This window comes from Anolis sagrei, chromosome Y (assembly GCF_037176765.1).
Source record: "Anolis sagrei isolate rAnoSag1 chromosome Y, rAnoSag1.mat, whole genome shotgun sequence".
Lineage (NCBI taxonomy): Eukaryota > Metazoa > Chordata > Lepidosauria > Squamata > Dactyloidae > Anolis > Anolis sagrei.
In genome coordinates this window covers 52514193-52523559 of record NC_090035.1, presented here as the reverse complement: position 1 = coordinate 52523559, position 9367 = coordinate 52514193, and the positions used below count along the sequence as shown (strand labels likewise).

Sequence of the window (9367 nt, the reverse complement as noted above, 5' to 3'; positions counted from 1 at the left end):
TACCTGTAATTGCACATACCTACATCAGGAAATACTTTAAAGATGTGATGCAAATCTAAGCAAGAAATTAACTGATGTTTCGTATAGCCTTTCCACATACAACCTGAATGCCATTTTACACACAATATTTTAAAAAATAATTTTGTGCACGAAACAGAATTGGTCTACACTGAATAATCACAAAACAAAAGTGTCACTGTTTCAGCCACCCATGTGCAGGATTCTGAAGCATTTTGGAATTCTGGGAAAGGGATGATCAACCTGTACTCCCCATTCTGCAACTGATACTTATATAAGGTCAACACAGAATTGTTTTGAACAGCTTCACTCCTTCAGAGGTGATCCCTTTATTTCCATACTGACAGAGATACTTGACTTCAGACATCAAGTCTTTGTTTGTCCAGCTTCCCTGCAATGATAGCCTACGTAGGTGAATCTGGTCCATGCAGACTCAGGGAACGGAGAGGTGTGAATATCCCACCTCTTCCTCATTGTGTTGGCATTGCCTTTGAGGCCAGGACTTGGCTTACACAGTGGACTCCTTGGACACAGTCTGAGCCTGCTGGCAGCTGCACAACCATTTTATGACTCGGGCGTTTCTCTCGACAAGGGAAATGGAGGTGGGCAACTTCCCATTCAGCTTTTCGGCAGGTCCTTCCTCTCCATTGTGTGAAGGACTTCCACCATGCAGAGAGCTGGCTGAACCCATACTCCCCAGGAGCCAGCAGGAAGAACTTGCGTCCCAGTTGCCAGGTTTGAACCACTCGGCTCCCAACACTTCCACCAGGTTCCAGTCCAAGCCGCAATTGTTAAAGAAATGCTCTTTCTCTGAGAGAGGCAGAGAAGAACTTGGACAAAGTTGTCTCTTGGAGTTTGTTGAGCCAGGAATTGCAGAGAAAAGGATGGGGTCTCCATCCTGCTGAGGAGGCTCACCACTTTCTGAAAGAAACCTAGTGGAGCCAGTCAACAGGCCTACTGAATGCACAATTCTTGTTTCCTCTTTTTCTGTTGGCACCCACACCATGGGGGTCTCCTCTTGCGTCGCTTGCAGGTGTCCATCTCCAAATAGACCCCTTGGGGACAAGGGGCTGCTGTGCCCATCCCTAAGCGGACTCTGAAACAGCCTCCTCACAATGCCATAGCTCTTGGTGTTCTTTTTGTTGATGGCTGAGCAGTCCCGTTTCTGCCGGTAGATGACAAATGAGTCCGGCCTCAGCAAACGACGCCTGCCTCTTCTCCGCGCTATGGGAGATTGAGGAGAAGGGGGTGGCGGAGGTAGCTTCTTAGGCCCAAGGTCATCTTTGGCAACAGCTAATCCTTAAGAGAACTCATGCTGGTGGTGGGTGAGAGGTCTTCTGCAACAAGATTGGAGGCTGTAGCAGAGCAAGACTGGCTCTTGACACCTGTTGATCACTTACTGAGATTTGACATATTTGGCTTTGTCAGCCTTCAGTCTTTCTACAGCACTTGGAGTCCGGATCCTGTCGGTTCCCTCTAGCTGCTTACGAAGATAGTCTGGACCTCGATTCAGTAGCCCCAGAGGAAAAAGTCCATCTTCTGGGAGGCCGCATTTTATATCCACTGTTTGGGTTTCAGTTGAGGGATATCATGCAACTTTCTCAACCAGTAGTGCTTCCAGGAAGGATGGCCACATCAAATGCAGGGAATCATGTCACGTCAGAAGGATCACTGGTAGTCCATGGTACATCATGGTCTATGAGGTGCTAGATAGATCTTGTATGTTTGTTTTTTTATCATTTAAGGTTTTGGCATGGTCTTTGGAATCCACAACTTTGGAATCCTGTGTTCCACTTGACGTCTTCAAAATGCATCCACAAATGCTGATATGAGAAAAAGATTCTTTTCTCATTAAACAGAGACTACATTGGGTGATAAAAACTCAGCCCTACAAACAGAAACAATAACTTGTTAATGACATGATATAAAACCAGAAGGGCGTCTATCACAGCAGATGAATCCTAAAAATGTGATAATATAGACAAAATAAATGGTGCATTAATCACAGTGGCCCTGCTTTTCCCTTTTAATGTCATGACCTCCCTTCCTGGTATTGTGGGGAACCATGAAAGTAGGCCATTCCTTGGCCTGTAGCTTATTTGAAGCAAGGGAAAGGGTTTCCATGGAAACAGGGCTGTGAAGGGGAGGGCCAAAGTGAGGGATATGAGGTGAGAGAGAAACCAACTGTCAGATGAAACTTTGCTTGTAACCATACTGTATGCTTTGAAAACTAAAGCCTTTCCAGTCTGTCTGTGAGGTAATTTCTTCTCTAGAAAACTGCATATCAGGACATTTAAGTAAAGGAAACATTTCTTGAATGCTTTGATAAACCACAGATTTAGGACATTTCTAAATTTTGACATTGTGACACCAGCCAAGCCATTAGTTCTTTAGAAAGATGTTTCCAGATAAAGCAATATATTCTGTTTTGCTCTGAAGCAATGATCCCCAAACATAGAACCCTATTACAATACGTTGTTATAGCATTGTATTCCACTTTAACTGCATGTTAACATCTTATGAAATCCTGGGATTTAGAGTTTAGAGAGGAGCAATTGGAACTCTCAGGCCACAACTACACTGCTATATAATTCAGGTTCTGATCCCAGATTATCTGCTTTGATCTGGATTATACAGCAGCATAGATTTATAATCCAAAGCAGATTATCTGGGATCAAATACTGGATAAGATGGCAGCGTAGATCCAAAGTATAGATCCAGACCAAAAAAAACATCGAACAGGATGCTTGAGAATGCAGTGACAGGGTACACCTAAACTGTGGATTTAATGCAGTTTGACACCATTTATTGACCAAGGTACAATGCTATCATTTTACAAGGTCATTTTTGCCAAAGGAGACTGATAGTTCGTCAAATCACAACTCCAGGATTGCATAACATTGAACCTGGAGCCATGCCAATTGAAGTAGTAACAAGGTCCTTTAATGCTATGATGCTGCAACATTAAAACATCCAAGTGTCCCCTGGACAACATCCTTGCAGACGGCCAATTCTCTCACACCAGGAGCAACTTACAGTTTCTCAAGTTGCTCCTGACACAAAATAATAATTCTGCAAGCTTTTTTTTTAATCTGACATCTACCTTCTTACACTTTAGTATGGAGAGTATGTGTTGTGTGCTTTGAGATCTCTCTCTGCTTGTGTGTCAGAAGAGATGTAATCATTGGTATTTTTTTCCTCTCTTAAAACCTTAGAAGAGATGGGTGTTAGAGTAACTCAGACAAGGTTCTTTAACTATTAAGTAATGTAGTTATTATAGTAAGTAAATCTTTTGAGATTTTCTTAAGATTGGACTCTGCACGTTTGCCTCCTAAGTTCTGAATTCTTTACATCACATGGTATTTCACACTTTGCTTGCTAATGAGCTGATACTCATCTTCTGTATCCTGTTTGTTTTTGGATGCCCTGCTTTATTTTAGGGTAGTTTTCCTTAACAGTTTTAACTTTTGTGCTCCATTACTGTAAGACTTGGCATTTGAAAGCTCAGTCAAGGCTCAATCAAGGGCCAAAACAGACTCCAGACAGTGGGGATGGTCAAATCAGGATGAGCAACACACTACTGGGCACATTGTCAAAGAGACTAATTTATTTTTGGTGTGCCTACAATCCAAAAGGAAGTGAGGCAGGAAAAAATAGGAGAGGCCAGCCTTATCTTTTGCATCTCAGCCATCTCCAGAACAAAGCAAACACCACCAGAAACACATTACTGGCTGACTCTACACCGCAGGCAGGCGGTCAGTTGTAAGAGGGAAGTGAAAGAGAGAAGGAAACCAAGCCTGGCCTAAAAGGAAGGAGATGAGAGGAGGCTCACAGAGGGTGGCATGGACCCTCTTTCCTTTCGGTGAAGTTTGGCATAAATCTCAGCTTCTGAACAGATTGTATCCTGGGCTGGAATGTATTGCTGGCTACTTTTTTCCTTAAAGGGAAACCCAAGATACTTGGGAGGATATTTTTTTAACAGAATGGCCAACTTGATTTTAGGGCCAAGAGATTGAATGTGGGGAGATCTGCAGGAGGTAATCCTGCAGACTTCAAAGGTGATAGGACTTCCAGATCTCCCAGGCTGCAAAGAAGTGGGCTACTGGGAGTCAAACTGGTAATCTTGGGCACTATCAGCCTCAAATAATCCTCTGTCTGCCCACTTTTTCAGCTGCTTTTTCTCTCCACTTTTCCACTTTGTCATCAGACTACTTCATTTGCTGCAAAGGGACTTCAGTGCAAACTCCAGGAACTCTGAATCCCCCTCGCGGTTTGAGAAGGGTGGAGTAGAAATGTTGTAAATCTATCTATATATAAATGCTCTGTGCATGAGTACCTTAAAAACAAAACAAAAAACACCAATGAACGAAATCACACCAAATTTGGCAACAAAATGTCTCACAACACAAGGAGTGACCATCACTCAAAAAAAATATGATTTTGTCATTTGGGAGTTGTAGTTGCTGGGATTTAGTTCACCTACAATCAAAGAGCATTCTGAACTCCATCAACAATGGAATAGAGCCAAACTTGGCACAGAGAACTCCCATAACCAACAGAAAATACTGGAAGGGTTTGGTGGGCATTTACCTTGAGTTTGGGAGTTGTCGTTCACCTACATCCAGAGAGCACTGTGAACTCAAACAATGATGGATCTGGACCAAACGTGGCACAAGCACTAAATACAACAAAATATGAACACAGATGGAGTTTGGGGAAAATAGACCTTGACATTTGGGCGTTGCAGTCACTGGGATTCACAGTTCACCTACAATCAAAGAGCATTCTGAACTCCACGAACGACAGAATTGGGGCAAACTTCCCACACAGAACCCCCATGACCAACAGAAAATACTTAAGGCCATCCAGTCCAACTCCCTTCATCGGGGCAAGAATACGTAATCAAAGTCCATCCAGCCATAGATATAGATAGATATGATTCACACAGATATAATATCATAGATTTGAAATGGACCCTTAAAGAAGGACAATGATACGTTGCATGTTCCAAGGTGGGCAAATCAGACACTCTCCACTTCAGCACTGACAACGAAACAGCATGAAATACTGTTTACCCACAAGCATAAAGAAATTACATATATTAGAAACCAACACTTTCTCATTACTTTATTTTCCAGATCAACAGACTAGGCCACAGCAATGTGTGGCAGGGGACAGCTAGTAATAAATGAATGAATGAATGAATGAATGAATGAATGAATGAATAAGGAACAGCAGGAAACTGTCTTGCCTTTCCCTGTGTTTCTCATACCATTGCCCCTCATTAATTTCAGTGTGTCTATAACAAAGCAAAGCAAAACTAAAGTACCAAACTTGAAAGCAACATTGAGAGAGACATGATTTAGAAAAATAAAATCCCAGCAACTACAAGTCCCAGAATCCCTGTCTATAGAGAAAACCTTGCTTGCCAAGACCTGCTGGAACATAGAGAAAGAATGACTGTTCTCTGTGTTCTTTGTTCTTTTACTCCCTAAAATTCTTTCAGCCATGGATAAGCAACTTGCAGATAGATAAGTCACAGCTCAGGGTTAGACATTCAACAGAATCATTAATAGGCTTTGATGTTAGAAACATAGAAGAACCAACCAAGTTGCTTGAGTGTTGTTTTTACCAGTTTAACATAAAAGCTTTGTTAAGTGCACCACAAGGTGTGGACAGTCTTTGTGCTTTGACATGAAGGGCTGTTCATCTCAATGTTGATCAACTTGAAATAAAGCCTTGTTGAAAAGCCTCATCGGAATCTCATCTTCTCCCTGCCCTATGGGCCCTGCCACCCTAAATTCCCAGTCTCTAATGTTTGGAGGTTCCATCGAGATCTGGGTGGTGAGTGTCTATGGCTGGAGGGGAAGAGATGGCCTTTGGAGGCCCAGAGCGGTGGCACCATCTGGTGATGGCGGCATACTGGAGTGCACTGAGAAAAGGGGCCCCAACTGATTGACCAGTGGCTCTGCTCGTCACAGTCCCGAGGGTGTGTCCCATCAGTCTCTGCCGAGAAAGAGGTTCAACAACGCTTGCAAGAGGACTGCTGACCAGTTGGAGGTAGGAAGAACGAGGCATTCCGGAGACATCGGCGTGGGTGGGATGTAAGGTCTTTGTTCTTGGGGGGGGGGGGGAAAGCTAGCTAGAGGGAGGCAGGGGGGAAAGGATCAGACATTCCCCAAAAGAGCCGACTCATGAGGGTGCCCCAAGACTGAGTCGGGCAGTGCTCCCTGGTGGAAAAAGAAAAAAAGGAAAAAAGAAAAAGAAAAAAGAGAAATAGACAGGGAAAATTTAGGAAAGAGGGGGGAGGAGCTGACCCCCTTGGAAGTTTAAATGGTTTGACATGTCAGGGAACTGTAGTACATGTCAGGGAACTGTGTGTTGCAACACTGGATTGAGATTTGTGCATGTTTGAAGCGCTGTTGTGTGAAAATAATGTGAGTATCTGATTTAGTTAAAAGGAAAGTGAGAACCATTTTGTATAAAAAGAGTTGGATTCGGAAAAAGATAGGAATGTGTTTGATGGAATTATGTGCTAAAAGGAGAGCTTTGTGTCCTGAACTCTGATACAAACAAATATAGAATTGGTGAAATGTCATTTGGTGTGTATGTGTGTCTAAATAATATAGGACTGAGTTTGAAATTTTGCGTATTCAAGTGATAAAATGTGTTCATGTTAAATGATGTAATGGATATTTTACAAGAGAAACTTAGACATGTTGAATTGAAAGGTTTATATAGAATGTTAATTGTGTTTGAAGGATTAAAGGAAAGAAAAAGAAGAAAGGCCTGATTCAATGGGAATATATTTATGTTGGAATGTGTCTTTTTTTATCTTTTGCAGCATGCCCTTGCTGCCCTAGCCTTGGTGCCATTTGAAAAACTGCATTTTTAAAATGTCAAAAGAATGTGTGGATAATGACAAAATGGGTTATCCTTAAAAAAAAATGATGTTTTTAATAATTGTTTTGAATTTTCTAATGTTTATGGTTCTGATGTTTATGTTCTGTTCTGTATGCCATTTTCAAATTGCGTGTGAGTGTGCAAATGCAAAAACTGTCCTTGGGAGCTTTGTGCGTGTGTGTGAATGACATTTCTCTCTCTGTGTGAACGTGTAGGGATGTGTGAGAGAGTTTGGAGAATGAATATTTGTCTATGCTATGTGACATTTTCTGAAATGGTTAAAATCCTAATGTGTTCTGTGTCTATGAAAAATGAGTCTTGCATTATGAATATGCATCTTAGATAAAATTCACCCGCTTGGGCTGTATAAATGTGATCTTGGGTGCCAGGAATTGTGTGAAGAGAACCCCCCCCACACACACACACACAAACTGATGTTGTGTCAAGGGTCGTGACTAGCCTAAACGTGTTTTGTAAACACAGGGAAAGAGGCCAGGGCACATCAAAATGAAAATGTGAAGACTGTTTAAAAGGTTTTTTCTAAGAGCTGTTCTGAAAAATGCAAAAGTTGCCAGAGGAGAAATAACGAGAAAAGAACACCTTACATGGTAGCCTGCCCGGGATATTGTTTTCAAAGAAAGAAAAACTCCTCAAATGCTTCATTTTTTTACCCTTCCTTCTTCTAAGGACTGTTATTAGACATTAACTCTTTGCAGGTTGGGACATTGTTAAGGCTTGTATCAAAAAGGGAAAAGTTACATCTGTGTGTGGACAAAAGGTTTAAAGTTCAGGTTGTTATAAGCTTCTCAGGCTGCATGGCCATGCTCCCGAAGCATTCTCTCCTGACAATTTGCCTGCACCTATGACAGGCATTATTATTATTATTATTATTATTATTATTATTATTAATCCCGCTAACATCTCCCAAAGGACTCGATGCGGTTTACAAAGGCCAAGGCCCTCAATAAAACAACAACATAACAATACATTATATAACTCATAAGCAAACCAAAAAACATTAAAGCAGTAACAATAAACAATAAAACAATACACCATGACACATTTAAAAACTAGGGCTGGGCCAAATATAATGGGCACAGTTAAAAGTGCTGGACATGACAGGTGAAATGTAGGATTCTAGGATAGGTGCAATGTGCAGACAGTCTTAAATCTCTAATAAAGTGTGTCAGGGACATGATGCTGGGAGTTTCCTATTCTGGAAAGGCACACTGGAACAGCCAGGACTTCAAGCTCTTCCTAAAGACTGCCAAGCTCTTCCTAAAGACTGGGGCTTGTCTGATGTCCTTGGGGTGTTCCAGAGTCAGGGGGCCACCACAGAGAAGTCTCTGTCTCTCATCCCCACCAAGTGCGCTTGTGATGCAGGTGGGATTGTGAGCAGGGCCTCTCCAGATGAATGGAGGGAATGTGTGGGTTCATATACGGAGATGCGGTCATGCGGGTAGGCAGGTTCCAAACCGTTTAGGGCTTTGTAGGTAAGCGCCTGCACCTTGAATTGGGACTGGAAGATGAACGGCAGCCCATGGAGCTCCTTAAACAGGAGGGTTGATCTCTCTCTGTAAGGAGTACCAGTCAACAACCTGGCCGCTGCCCGCTGGACCAGCTGAAATTTCTGAGCCATTTTCAAGGGCAGCCCCATGTAAAGTGCATTACAGTAGTACAATCTAGAGGTGACCAAGGCATGTACCACCCCAGCCAGATCAGCCTTTGCAAGGTACGGTCGCAGTTGGTGCACGAGTCTCAATTGTGCAAAAGTCCTCCCGGACACCACCAATGCCTGAGCCTCAAGCATAATTGATGAATCCAAGAGAACACCCAAACTGCGGACCTGTGACTTCAAGGGGAGTGTAATCCCATCCAGCACAGGTTGCCACCCTATACCCCGATCCGATTTACAATTGGCCTGGAGGACCTCTGTCTTGTCGGGATTGATCTTCAGCTTGTTCATCCTCATCCAGACAGCCACAGCGGCCAAGCACTCATCCAGCACCCGAGGGGCTTCCTTGGAATGAGGTGGAAAGGAGTAGTAGAGTTGTGTGTCATCTGCATAGAGATGGCACCCAATTCCAAAACTCCGGATGACCTTTCCCAGTGGTTTTATTTAGATGTTGAAAAGCATGGGAGACAGAATAGAGCCTTGCGGGACCCCACAGGTCAAAGGCCAGGGGTCCAAGCAGGTGTCTCCCAGCTTCACCATCTGGGATCGACTCTCCAGGAAGGACTGGAGCCATGACAAAACCGTGCCCCCGAGACCCATCCCAGAGAGTTGTCCCAGAAGGATACCATGATCGATGGTATCAAAAGCCACCGAGATGTCCAAGAGAACCAACAGAGTCACACTCCCTCTGTCCAGCTCTCTATGGAGATTATCCACCAAGGAGAACAAAGCTGGCATCCTCAGATGTTGTGAATTTAAAGTATGTTTTTG

General features: G+C 43.1%; 1 pseudogene; it reads right to left on the bottom strand.

The window, feature by feature from the left end:
• Window positions 1–394: 394 nt before the first annotated feature.
• Window positions 395–8887, bottom strand: LOC137095623 (protein FAM110D-like; annotated as a pseudogene).
• Window positions 8888–9367: the final 480 nt, after the last annotated feature.